Source organism: Pan troglodytes, chromosome 7, assembly GCF_028858775.2.
Source record: "Pan troglodytes isolate AG18354 chromosome 7, NHGRI_mPanTro3-v2.0_pri, whole genome shotgun sequence".
Classification (NCBI taxonomy): Eukaryota; Metazoa; Chordata; class Mammalia; order Primates; family Hominidae; genus Pan; species Pan troglodytes.
The window spans coordinates 20770675-20785068 of record NC_072405.2 but is presented as its reverse complement, the minus strand read 5'-3'; the positions used below and the strand labels follow the sequence as shown (position 1 = coordinate 20785068).

General features: G+C 45.4%; 1 pseudogene; it reads right to left on the bottom strand.

Annotated features, from left to right (window-relative positions):
* Positions 1–1233: 1233 nt before the first annotated feature.
* On the bottom strand, positions 1234–11413 carry LOC737236 (putative gustatory receptor clone PTE01; annotated as a pseudogene).
* Between the last annotated feature and the right edge of the window lie 2981 nt (positions 11414–14394).

Genomic DNA, 14394 nt, shown 5'->3' with positions numbered 1-14394 from the left:
GTGTAATTTTTATATTTTTAAGTTGGATACATGGAGCTACTTGGCTTTTGCTTTCATCACATCGTTGAGGAAAGAGGTGGTTGCTTATGGTACCCCTGTTTTTACTGCATCCTGTAATGGATGAGAACCTTCCTGTTGCAGAGAGCAAAACACTGAACTAAATTGTGCTGTAACACTGCCCTGTGATGGGGGATTGCGAGTGATCCTGCAAACGGTTGCAAATTTGCACAGTGACAGAGACAATCGTTTGGGCAGCTGTTCACTATAGGAAAAGGCAATTGACCAAAAGCCACTTACTGAGCTATCTCAATACTTTCATTTTATTTTAACTTTTGGCAACAGGGTGCAATTAAAGGAGAGAAAGAAAACAAAGTGATAAGTGTAAGATAATGTACACACATGTGTAAAAGAAAATGACAAGACAGGATGACTACTTGTCTCTTGGTTAGCTCCTTGGGCTCTATATCCCCTTCCTCAGAGAACCTCGTTTTCCTTTGTCCAGATTTCTTAGGGTGGATAATCCAGGCGCCTACTCCCCGACGATGGAGGCCAAAGACGTCCCTGGAGCCGCCACCCACTGCATCCTTTCCTGCACTGCCCACATGGACACAACTTAGCCGATTAGACTTCCTCTCAGAACTTTAGTCTTGAGCAAAGAGATTAAAGGGTGAAGTGACTGAAGGTATGCCCTTCCAAAGTGGTACGTGAGCTAATGGCTAAAAGTTTGCCAAGCCCATCCAAGAACTTTTCTTCGTAATTTTTATTTACTTTTTTGTGACAGAGTCTTGCTCTGCTGCCCAGGCTGGAGTGCAGTGACGTGATCTCGGTTCACTGCAACCTCTGTCTCTCGGCTTTAAAGGAGTCTTCTGCCTCAGCCTCCCCAGTAGCTGGGATTACAGGCATACGCCACCATGCCTGGCAATTTTTTTTTTTTTTTGTATTTTTAGTAAAGACAGGGTTTCACCATGTTGGCCAGGCTGGTCTCGAACTCCTGACCTTGTGATTCGCCTGCCTAAGCCTCCCAAAGGGCTGGGATTACAGGCGTGAGCCACGCGCCCAGCTTCAAAAAGTTTTAAGCAGAGCTCAGAGGTCTTAACCACAAGCACATCGGAGGAGCATTTTTGAAATATTTTCCAGCTTCCTCAGTAGGAATGGAAGCCAAACTCTGAACTGATGACTCCTTTGAGGAAGTCGAGAGCTGTAAGGAAAGCCAGGAACACGGGCAAGGGAGAGATGCGTCCCGAATGATCCTGTGCCAATTCTTTCTGGAATCCATGATGTGATCTCAGCTGCTCTTTCTATACATGACACAGTGATTGTGGCACCCACTGGCCTAGCTGTGGTCTACAAGGAACCCCCAAAGGGAAGGGCACAGTGAGCAGGGGCATCGGCCTGAGTGACAAGGATTTGAGAGGGCAGGTTGGATGCAGGGAGAGGACTGGCCAGATGCCATGTGTCTGGACGTAGACTGACTGGTTCAAATTGGACTTCGCCTTTTTTGACTTCGTGATCTGGTACAAGCTACATGAAAATCCGTTGCACCTTTTCTAGTCTGTAAAATCATCCTGAAATGTGCACTAATAACGTGGAGACTACGCAGATGAAATGAAACAAGCTGCATAGAGACAGAGCTCAGAGCCTGGCCTTTAGGCAGCCTTCAGTAAGGGTTCATGATGCCATGGTGTCTGTCGTCATCCTCTTTATCCTCATCATCACCTTCATAATCTCTTTGTTTTTCTTAGGGAACAGCTTAGAGGGACTGATTCTCTGCTATCATGGGTGAGATGTCTATGAAAAGGACAACCAGTGGGGGAGGAAAGCAAAATTTTGAATAAGATTTCTGAGACCCCCAGCACAACCAAGAACAGAAACTCCACAGTCTGCTGAGCAGAGAGTTGCATATTGGTCTCCTCCCATCTACCCACCGCACTCTCCTGTTTGTCCTGAGGATGAGGAAACAAACAAGGCTCCCGACCGCCCCTCAGCACTCACTTGAAGGGGTGGCCTGCCCCTCCACACCTGTGGGTATTTCTAGTCGGGTGGGATGAGAGACTGAGAAAAGAAATAAGACACAGAGACAAAGTATAGAGAAACAACAGTGAGCCCAGTGGACCGGCACTCAGCATACCAAGGATCTGCAACGGCACCAGGCTCTGAGTTCCCTCAGTTTTTATTGATTAATATTTTTATTATTTTAGCAAAAAGAAATGTAGTAGGAGGGCAGGGTGATAATAAGGAGAAGGTCAGCAACGAATATGTGAGCAATAGAATCTATGTCATAATGAAGTTCAAGGGAAGGTACTATGACTGGACGTGTACTTAAGCCAGATTTCTGTTTCTCTCCACCCAAACATCTCAGTGGAGTAAGAATAAAAAGGCAGCATTGCTGTAAACACGTCTCGCCTCCCACCATAGGGCGGTTTTTCTCCCATCTCAGAATTGAACAAATGTACAATCGAGTTTTATATCGATACATTCAGTTCCCAGCGGCAGGCAGGAGACAGAGGCCTTCCTCTCTCTCAATTGCAAGAGGCTTTCCTATTTGACTAATCCACCTCAGCACAGACCGTTTACGGGGGTCGGGCTTGGGGACGGTCAGGTCTTTCTCATCCCATGAGGCCACTTATCAGACTATCACATGGGGAGAAACCCTGGACAATAAGCCTCTTTCAAGGGCAGAGGTCCCTGCGACTTTCCACAGTGTATCTTGCCCCTGGTTTATTGAGACAAGAGAATGGCGATGACTTTTACCAAGTATACGGCTTGGAAACATCTTGGTAACAAGGCATGTCCTGCACAGCCCTAGATCCCTTAAACATTGATTTCATACAACACATGCTTTTGTGAATGAAAGGAGCCGGGCACATTCCTCAACCCTGGGCTCAAAACAAACAAGCCCAGTACAAACACATCCCATCCTCCCATCCCACCACATATCGCCATATATCTCTCAAACTTCCTGAGCCCAGTACAAACACCACCAGGAAAGTCTCCGATAAGGGGACAGCTGTTCAAAGTTTTACTGAAAGAGCGGGAACCAAAAGAATTCCTTTGTTCCCCTGTAATTTTCAGGCTATAAAAAGCAAACACTCGCATTGTTCAGGGCCCTCTTGTATGCTGTGGAATGGAGGGACCAGGTTCGAACTTGTAGTAAAGATCCTTGCCGCTTGGCTTTGACTCTGGACTCTGGTGGTCTTCTTTGGGGAACTAACGGTCTGGGCATAACAGTGAGCTTCAGGTTGGGTCAAAGTGGTTGGTTCAAAGTGACTGGGGAAAAGCTATGGATTAACAACATCTCAGCAAAGCAATTATTGAAACTACAGGTCTTTTTCAAAATGGAGTCTCTTATGTCTTTCCTTTCTACATAGACACAGTAAGTGTCTGATCTCACTTTCTTTTGCCTACATTCACTGAACTGCCCTTTCCCTCTGCTGGGCCATGACCACAGAGAACATGTCCACTGTCCTCCCTGCGTGGTGCACCATGGAGGCTCAGACTCCATCCTCAAGGCTGGCAGGAAGACAGGGTGAGACATCAGACCGCTGATAAAGGTGACGGGAGTGCAGTCCACAGGACTGCAACCTCACACTGCAGGGCTGGAGGCACAGACCTACTATTTACTGTTCTGTGGCCTGGGGGGCTCAAGGCACAGAGCTCCTCATTAGCCAAAGTCGCCCAAGTTCCCCAACCTCTAAGGATTTCCTCATAATATTGCAAGAAGAAGAAGAGAAAAGTGAGTGCCTATAGAAGCTTTGGAGCTCTTCCTCTAATCAGGAGAAAGCTGGTGGGTATTCTTCGCTTCTTTCTTTTTTTTTTTAAACATCCAACTGCTGCAATTTCCGTCTTGTATTATGAGAAAATATATCACGTATAAATATTAAAAATTATAAATACATATTAGTTCATAGAGAACGGCCAGTATAAACATTTACAATTTCCACTCTTTTTCAGTTTACAGTTTAACGACATGAAGTATGTTCACATTGTTTAGCAACCATCACCGCCATCGTCTCTGGAACAGTTTTATCTTTCAAAATGGAAATTCCACCCATTCACCAAGCTCTCCATTCCTGTCTCTCGCCCACACCTGGGGGCCACCTTTCTAGTTTGCAACTCTATGAGTTTAACTACTTTAGACAATTGATAGATAAGTGGAATCATACCGTGTTTAATTTTTTTTTTTGGAGACAGAGTCTTTCTCTGTCACCCAGGCTGGAGTGCAGTGGCATGGTCTGGGCTGACTGCAACCTCCACATCGTGGGTTCAAGCGATTCTTGTGTCTCAGTCTCCCAAGTAGCTGGGATTACAGGCATGCGCAATCACGCCCAGCTAATTTTTGTATTTTTAATAGAGACGAGCTTTCACCATACTGGCCAGGCTGGTCTCGAAATCCTGACCTGAAGTGATCCGCCTGGCTCAGCCTCCCTAAGTGCTGGGGTTACAGGTGCGAGCCACTGAGCCTGGGCCTGTTTATCCTTTTGGGATTTATTTATTTCACTGACGAAAATGTCCTCAAGTTTCATCCATGTTGCGGCCTGCGTCAGAAGTGCCTGTCTCTTTTTTTGTTGTTGTTTTTTGTTTGTTCGTTTGACTTTGTTTTGTTTTGTGTTTCCATGGAGTCTCACTCTGTCGCACAGGCTGGAGTGCAGTGGAACAATCTAGGCTCACTGCAACCTCCGCTTCCCGGGTTCCAGCGATTCTTGTGCCTCAGCCTCTCTAGTAGCTGGGACTATAGGCACACGCCACCACTCTCCCCTAATTTTTTTCATTTTCAGTAGAGACAGGGTTTCACCAAGCTGGCCAGGCTGGTCTTGAATTCCTGATCTCAGGTGATCCGCCCACCTCGGTCTTCCAAGACGCTGCGATTACAGGCGTGAGTCACCGCACTGGCCAGAAGTGCCTGCCTTTTGAAGGCTGAATAGTCTTCCATTGTATGAAGGAACTGCAGTGTGTTTTTTCATTCATCTGTCCACGAACCCTTGGGTTGCTTCCACATTTTGGCTGTTGTGAATAATGCTGCTATGAATATGGGTGTACACAAATCTGTCTTCCACTCCTGGCTTCTAATTCTTTTTGGTAGGTACCCACAAATGCAACTGCGGGAACATCTGATCATTCTGTTTCTAATTTTTCCAGTACACGCCATACTATTTTCCCCGTTCCTTCATGGTTTTACATTCCCTCTGATCAGATTCGAGCATTCCTACTTCCCTCTAGTCTCACCAATCCCTGTTTGTTTATCATATCCATCCTAATGTGTGGTATCACATTCTTGGTTTGATTTGCGCTTCCCTATGATGAGTGATTTTTAATATCATTTTAGATGCTTATTGGTCATTACAATATCTTCTTTAGGGACACGTCTACTCGAGTCTTCTGACCATTGTTGATGGGATGCTTTGGGTTTCTTGTTGTTTAGTTCTAGCTGTTCTTTATATATGACGGATATCAGCCTCTTTTCAGATACATGCTTTGCAAATATTTTTCCTAATCCATGGGTTATCTTTTCATTCAGTTAAAAGTGTTTTTTGCTGCACAAAAGTGTCTGTCATTTAGATGTAATCCAAGGAATCTAATTTACTTCTGTTGCCTATGCTTTTGGTGTCATATCCCAGAGAACATTGCCCAATTTGATGTCATGAAAGTGTGGCCAATGTTTTCTTTTAGGCGTATCATACTTTTAGCGCTTGGGGTGAGGTCTTTGATCCAGTTTGTGTTAATTTTTGCATCTGGTGTAACATAGGGTCCACCTTCATTCTTCTGCATGTGGAAATCAAGTTTCTCCAACACCATTTCTTGAAAAGGCTGCTTTTCCACCAATGAGCTTTCTTAGCACTCATGTGAAAAATCATGTGAACATATAGGTGAGAAGTTCTTTCTGGGCTCCATAGCAAAAAACAACAACAACAGACAAAAGATAAGGATACAGCATGAGCCGGGCGCGGTCGCTCACGCCTGTAATCCCAGCACTTTGGGAGGCCGAGGCGGGCGGATCACCAGAGGTCAGGAGTTGAAGACCAGCCTGACCGACAGGGAGAAACCCCCGTCTCTACTAGAAATACAACATTAACTGGGCGTGCTGGCGCATGCCTGTAATCCCAGCTACTCGGGAGGTGGAGGCAGGAGAATCGCTTGAACCCAGGAGGCAGAGGTTGCAGTGAGCCAAGATTACACCATGACACTCCAGTCTGGGCAACAAGAGCGAAACTCCATCTCAAAGCAAAAAACAAAAAACAAAAAACCAGCATGATTTCAAGAGCAGAAAGAGAAGAGCTTAAAAACCATCATAATGAGAAAGTTAGGAAGCTTCTTACCAAAGCATCTGGAAATATGCAAGCAATTCTTGTGAACTAAAATTGTCATACTGTACTATCAAACACTAGCACTCACTCATTCCATCTTTCTGTATTTTGAGACCCAATTATCCACTTGTCTTCATTCCCTATCCCACCCCTTTTCTTCCTAGCATCTGCTAACCAACTTTATACTCTCCACCTTCCTGAGATTCCTTTTGTGTGTAGGTGTGTGTGGGATGGAGTCTCTTTTTGTTGCCCAGGTTGGAGTATACAGGCACAATCCAGGCTCACTGCAATCTCCGCCTCCCGATTTCAAGCGCTTCTTGGGCCTCAGCCCTCGGAGAAGCTGAGACTAGAGGCACGCGTCACCACGCCCGGCTTATTGTTTGAGTTTTCGGTAGAGACAGGGTTTCACCATGTTGGCCAGGCGGGTCTCGAACTGCTGGACTCAAGTGATCCGTGCGACTCCGCTTCCCAGAGTGCTGGGATTACAGGCCTGAGCCACCACACCGGGCCAATGTTTCCTTTTTTCTTCCTACGTAGAAGTGAGGACATGAAATATATGTCATTCTATGCCGGGTTTCTTTCATTTAATATACAGGCCTGCAATCTCATCCATTTTGTCTGCAGCGGAGAGGAGTTTCTTCCTTTTTAGGCTGAATAATACTTCACTGGGTGTGTATACCACAGTTTCTTCATTGAAACAAATTTCTGAAAAACAAATATTTTTAAAATGTCTCGGAATGTGAAACTTCAGGGATACTGTGCCCATTTTATTCTTTTCTATTTCCCATCTTATGTATATGCAAGTGTATAACAAAGCAGCAATCAATGTGTGTATAAATCTACATCTACCACAAATGTAAAATGTAAATGCTAAGTGGTGGCTGGGCGCGGTCGCTCATGCCTGTAATCCCAGCACTTTGAGAGGCGGAAGCGGGCGGATTACCTGAGGTCGGGAGTTCAAGACCAGCCTGACCAAAATGGAGAAACACTGTCTCTATTAACGGTACAAAAAAAAAAAAAAAAAAAAAAAAATAGCCAGGCATGGTAGTGCATGCCTGTAATCCCAGCTACTTGGAAGGCTGAGACAAGAGAATTGCTTGAATATGGGAGGCAGAGGGTACAGTGAGCCGAGACCGTGCCATTGAACGGTCTTGTGGCCTGGGCCACAAGAGTGAAATTCTGACTCAAAAAAAAAGGAAAAGAAAGGAATAGAAAATGCAAAATGGTAAGAAAAAACAGCATAATAAACATTTGTATGGTGTTGATGGACAATGCATTTGAAGATAATATTTGAAGAAATCATATTACAATTAATTTCTGTTCTTACTCATTGGAGCTTGATGCCTCTAAGAACTTCGTCATTGGAACCACCTCTGGTGCTTTAAAAGAAAAAAAAAAAAATCCACACACTCAAACAGGTGCAAGGAAATCAGAATCTCAGGTATTGAGACCCAGGCCTCATCATTTGTAAGTGCCCCAGGTGATTTGACTCAAAGCCAAGATTGAGGAACGGCGACATGGATCTCTACACAGAACCTGCCTAAATAGATTCTCTAGAAGCAGTTTATAAACAAATTCCACATGAACTGTGGAAGAGGATATGGACTTGATGTACAGTATGTCTTCACTTAACATCTTTGAAAGTCTCTTGGAAACTTCACCTTGAAGCAAAATTATGTATAGTGAAACCACTTATTTTTCATCAACAGTATAACTACACGACTTTGAACAGCCAATGCTGTTGGAGGACCTCCTGTACATTGTTTCCATAAAGTCAGTTTTCAGGGAATTCCAAAACGAAGTGAGGACTTCGTGTATATAAAAAGATGGTTGTGATTCCACCTGGATGACAGGGTTATTCCTCAGAAACTAAAAGAGGCCGCCTAGGTATAGAGGATTCTGTCATGAGGTTTCTGCTAAACCAAGGATCCCAGAATCTTCACCCATTCCAGTTAAAGGCATAACGAAGAAAGCAATATGCACAAAGGAAATGCGGAACGGAATAAAAGCCATCAAGCCACAAAAATAATGTGACTAAGGGGCAGGATTTGCAGATGTAGAGATTTAATGTGGTTGCCCTTTCTCACCCACACAAGAAAAAGGATGGAACAGATCATGAGATTCGAATGTTCTGCTGCGCAGGCTCCGCAGGGCAGTTTGTATGTCCCTGTTTCTGAGGCTGTAGATGAAAAGGTTGAGCATGGGGGTGACCACAGCGTACATCACTGATGCCACCACACCATTCCTGGGGGGTGGTGTCACAGCTTAAGTCAGGTACACACCAATGCCTGTTCCATAAAATCAGCAAACAGCTGCTAGGTGAGAGCCACAGGTGAAAAAGGCTTTATACTTCCCATCTGACGATGAAATCCTTAGAATGGAGGGGCCAATTTTATAGTAAGACAAAAGGATCCCTGAAATGGGAAGAAAACCAAACACAGTATTATCAAAATATATAAATATGCTATTGATAACGCTGTTAGAACAGGCAAGGTTGAGAAGTTGAGAGGGGTCACAGACAAAATGAGAGATTTCCACATTCTTGATGCTGGTCAATTGTAACCCAATCCAACTGTGCAGCTGCGAATCCAACAGGCTAAGGAAAAAGGACACCAAAACGAAGAAGACACAGAGGTGAGGATTCACGATGACTGGGTAGTGCAGAGGGCGACAGATGGCTACAAAGCAGTCATAGGCCATCACAGTCAGGAGCATGCCTGCTATACATGCAAAAAGGACCAAGAAAGACATCTGTGTCAGGCAGCCCGCATGAGAGATGACTCAGCTTTGCGACTGCATGTCCACAATCATCTTGGGAACCGTGGCCGAGGTGAAACCGATAGCAGCCCAGCACAGGATGGAGAGGAAGAAGTACATGGGGGTGCGGAGGGGGGAGTCAGAGCTGACAGCCAGGATGCTGAGCAGGTTCCTCAGCACCATCACCATTTACATGGACAGGGATAGGGACAGCAAAGCGAGGACCGGCTGCAGTTCTGGATCCTCTGAGAGTCCCAGGAGGAGGAATTCTCAGACACCTGTGAGATTTCGTGGCTCTGTGTGTCTTGGACACCTTGAGAAGGAAAGAGGATTGGAAACACAAAAGATAAAAACGAGCCCTTAATGCTGGATGCAAGCAATTCACAAGGAACATCTTCACACTTGCGGACCATACACCACCAGCAATGTTTCTCAGTTGTGACAATTCCAAAAATCTCAGAATTATTACGTGACTTACTTTCTTGCTATACGAGGCTTTCTCTACATACTACTTTAGAGAAAATCCACTGAAGAATATTAGAAGACCAAAAGGTTAGATATAACAAATCCGTGATCTCAGTAAAATACGGCCTACTCTTTTCAGAAAAAATACAATGCAATGAAAATGTCCTTCTCTCTTTTAGAAAAAGATCTCAGTCTAATTGAAAGAAAATAAGAAGACGTGAAAAACACTCTACTTTATTCTGACACGGTGCTACAACTTCCATTGATGTAGAATATGTAAAAGGACGACACAAGAGCTAGGACCCCATTATCTGAAAACGAAATCGAAACTTATAGTTCTCAATCGGAAGAACTTTTCACATGCCTGTTACTTTTCATATTTATTATCATCCTTCGGTTTTCTGACATCATTTCTTCATAAAAGTACATGCACACTCAAAAATGGGAGCTGGGTTTCCAAATGAATAGAATCTATAACTCCTGGCCCAGCACCATGGCTCACACCTGTAATCCCAGCACTTTGGGCGGCCGAGGCTGACGGATCCCCTGAGGTCAGGAGTTCCAGACCAGCCTGGCCAACGTGGTGAAACCCCGTCTCCAGTGAAAATAAAAAGAAAATTAGCCGGGCGTGGTGGCGGGTAACCCTAGCTATGACAGCAGAGTGGATGTACACCCTGTGATATTATTTGTAATATCCTAGATAGATATTGCTCCTAATATCACGGTGGCTCTACACCCTGTGATCTTAATTGTAATATCCTACAGAGATCTTTCTCCTAATAATACAGTAGGTGTACAACCTGTGATATTATTCATAATATATTACAGAGATACGACTCCTGATATCACAGTGAGTGTACACCATGTTGGTACACCCTGTGATCTTATTTGTAACAACTTAGAAAAATATTACAGCTAATATCAAAGTGGGTGTACACCCTGTGATGTTATTTGTTATCTCCTAGGTAGATATTGCTCCTAATATCAGAGGGAGTGTACACCATGTGTGTACAGACTGTGAAATGATTCGTAACACCCTAGGAAGATATTACTCCTCTTTTCACAGTGGGTGTACACCGTGATAATTTTTTCTAATATCCAGCGGGGGAGAGGATGATATTGCTTCCAATATCACAGAAGGTATACACCCCCCTTTGATATTGTTCCTAATTTCCAGGGAAGGAGAGGATGACATTATCCGCAATATCACTGGGGGCGTACCAGCTCCCGCCAGGATATTGTTCTTAATATCCGGAGGTGGAGAGAATGATGTGACTCCCAATATCACACGGGGTGTAAACCACCCCTGTTTGTAAACACCCCCTGTGATATGGTTCCAAATGGCCTGTGAAACAGTAACCATGACTCCCATTATCGCGGGGGGTGTTCAGCCCTGATGATATTGTTTTCTAACATCCAGGGAAGGAGAGTGTGCTATTAGTCCCAATATCGCAGGGGTTGTACACCCTTTTGTGTTTTTGTGCCCAATATCCGGGAAAATAGAGGATGATATTATTCCCAATATCGAAGTAATTGAACAGCACCCCCGTGATATTCTTCCTAATATCCAGAAAGGAAAAGAATGATATTATTCCCAATAGCAAAGGAAACATATACCCGCGCTGTGGTATCTTTCCCAGTATCCAGGTGGGGAGAGGATCATATTACTTCCAATGTCGCAGAGTGTGTACACCCCCTCTGTGATCTCGTTGCTAGCATCCAGGTTTGGGGAGGACGACATTACTCCCAATATAGCAGGGGGAGTACACCCCTCCGTGACCTTGTTAGTCATTTCCTGGGTGGAGAGGATGATCTTACTCCCAATATAGCAGGGAGTGTACACACTCTTGTGAAAATCTTCCTATATTCAGAGAGAGAGAGGATGATATTACTCCCAGTACCGCAGATGGTTTCCACACCTCTGTGATACTCTTCCTAATATCCACAGGGAGAGAGGATGATATGATTCCCAATATCGCAGGGGGTGAACACCCCTCCTGTAATATTGTTCTGAATACCCTGGGAGGGAGAGGATAAGGTTATGTTGAATATCGCAGGGAATGTACACCCTCCCCCTCTGATACCCTTCCTAATGTCCAGGGGAAGAAAGGAAAATTTCACTCCCAATATCACAGAGGGAGTACACCCCACCCGTGATGTTGTTCCCAATATGAATAGGGGCAGAGGATGATACTACTCTCAATATCGCAGGGCTCTTCACATCCCCAGTGACATTTTTTCCTAATATCTAGGGGAGAGACAACTCTATGACAGCAAAGGTCGCAGGGTCTGTACATCCCTTCCTGATATTGTTCCTAATATCCAGGGGGGAAGAGGATGATATCAAATATGAAAGGGAGTATACATCCCCCACCCCTACGATATTGTTCTTAATGATTGTGAGGGGAGACGATGATATTACTCCAAATATCGCAGGGGTTGTTCACAACCCCCTGTGATATTGTTTCTGATATCCAGCGGGGGAGAAAATCATATTACTTCCAATATTGCAGGTGGTGTAAACCCCACCTGAAATATGGCACCGAATATCCAAAGAGGGAGAGGATGGTATTCATACCAATATCGAAGTGTGTGTACACGACCCTTGTGCTATGGTTTTTAATATCCAGTGGGCGGGAGGATGATATTAGTCCCAACATCCCAGAGGGTGTACACTACCCCTGTGATATGGTCCCTAACTTCCAGGGGGGAGAGGATGATGTCACTCCCAATATCTCAGAAGTTGTACATCCCTCGTGATATTGTTCGTCATATCTAGGGAGGCGCAGGATGACATTCCATTGAATTTCACGACAGGCGTACACTCACAGTGTGATATTGTTCCTTATATCCAAGAAGGGAGAGGATATTACTCCCAATAAAGCAGTGGGTGTACATCACCCCTGTGTTATTATCTCTAATATCCGGGGCCGGGGGAGCTGGGGAGAGGATAATATTCCCTCAAATTTATCAGGTGGTTTGACGCCCCTTGTGGTGTTGTTTTAAATATCCAGCGGGGAAGACAATAGTACTGTTTTTGATACTCCGATTCATCCGCTCCACCTTTCCAGAACGCTGAGGCCAGGAGGCGGCATGTAGTTTCCGTGTGATCCCCAATGCCTTTGCTGTCTTCTGTATCAAGGCAGCCAAAAACGCAGGCCCGTTGTCTGAGCCGATCCGTAAGGGCGGTCGATATCTAGGCAACAAGTCTCGAAGAAGCACAGGGGTTACTTCACGAGCTTTCTCAGTTCGTGTTGGATAGGCCTCCACCCACCCAGAGTAGGTACGCCCAAGAACTAGTACATACATGTTACCTCCACACTTTGGCACCTCTGTGAACTCCACCTGGAGACCTTCAAAAAGGGCTGCTCCATAAGCTCGTATGCCGGGCGGAACGGCTGGACCTTGCCTCGCATCGTGCTGTCGGCAGGTAACACACCGCTGCCTCACCATTATGGCAAGGGCTGACAAAGGCGAGATGTAGAAATACCGGCCTAACAACTTTTCCAGTGACTCCTGACCTCGATGGGTGGTTTCTTGCACAGCCAGTACAACTGCAGCTCCTAGCAGCTGTGGCACAGCTACTCTCCCATCTGGTAACCGAATCCATCCTTCCTCCATCAATTATTCTTCCGTCTACCTGGAGAAAGTCCTCTTCTTCTTTAAAAGAAGCAGGTCCAAGGTCAGGTGCTTGAGGGAGCACTGATGCCCAGAAGGGGGCAGATGCTGCTTTTCAAGCCTCTGAGTCAGCGCCAAACCCAGCAAGCTGGAAGCTCGCTGCTGTCCTCTGCAATGCGTAACTGCCACCTTGTGGGGTTTCCATACTGCTTCTAATCATTGCAAGATTTCTTTTTGGTATTTTCTGTCTTTTCCCCCAGAGTTCAATAGGCCCTTTTCTTTCTATCACGTTACATGTACTTGAAGGGTTAAAAAGACATACCGAGAATCAGTGTAAATGTTGACAGTCTCACCCTCACTGACTTCTAAGGCCCCAATGAAAGCAATGAGTTCAGCTTTCTGGGCTGAAGTGGCCTGGGGCAATGATCTGGCTTCAACAACAGGGTCCAGGGTTATCACTGCATACCCTGCACCTCTCTCTCCTTGGGGGTTGAAGAAGCTGCTCCCATCCACGTATAGTTCCCAGTCTACTGATGCCGAAGCCTGGTCCCGGAGGTCAGGTCTGCTAGAGTCAATTGAGTCCAACACTTCTACACAATCAGGCTCGACAGGCCTCTCTGATACCGGCAGCAAGGTGGCGGGGTGTAGGGTGTTGCAAACTTCAATGGTTATACGGGGATTTTCGCAGAGCAGTTTGGTACTTGGTGAGTCTAGCATTCGTTAGCCAATGATGTCCTTTAGTATTCATTAAAGTCACCACAGCACGGGAGGCCTTTATGTTCAGGTTTTCCCCAAGTGTCAGCTTATTTGCTTCTTGTACTGGCAGGGCTGATGTTGCCAAGGCCTTCCAACAGGAGGGCCATCCTTTAGAAACCCCATCTAGTTGTTGAGAGAGGTAGGCCACCGGCCTGGGCCAGGGCCCCACAGTTTGGGTTCAAAGTCCAGCTGCCATCTTTTCTCTCTCTGATGCATACAATGGAAAAGGCTTTGTCACATCGGGTAGCCCCAGGACTGGGGCAGCCAGAAGATTTTCCTTTAACTCATGAAAGACTTGCTGTTGTTGGGATCCGCATTCCAAAGTTTCCCTGTCCCCGCCCCCTTGGTGACCTCATTCAAAGGCTTGGCTAACAATTCAAAGTTTGGGATCCTTAGTCTACAAAACCCTACAGCTCCTAAGAATTATCTCACCTGCCTTCTGCTCTTAGGCTCCGCTAGATGGCAAATGACCTGCTTTCTTTCTGATCCCGGGCTG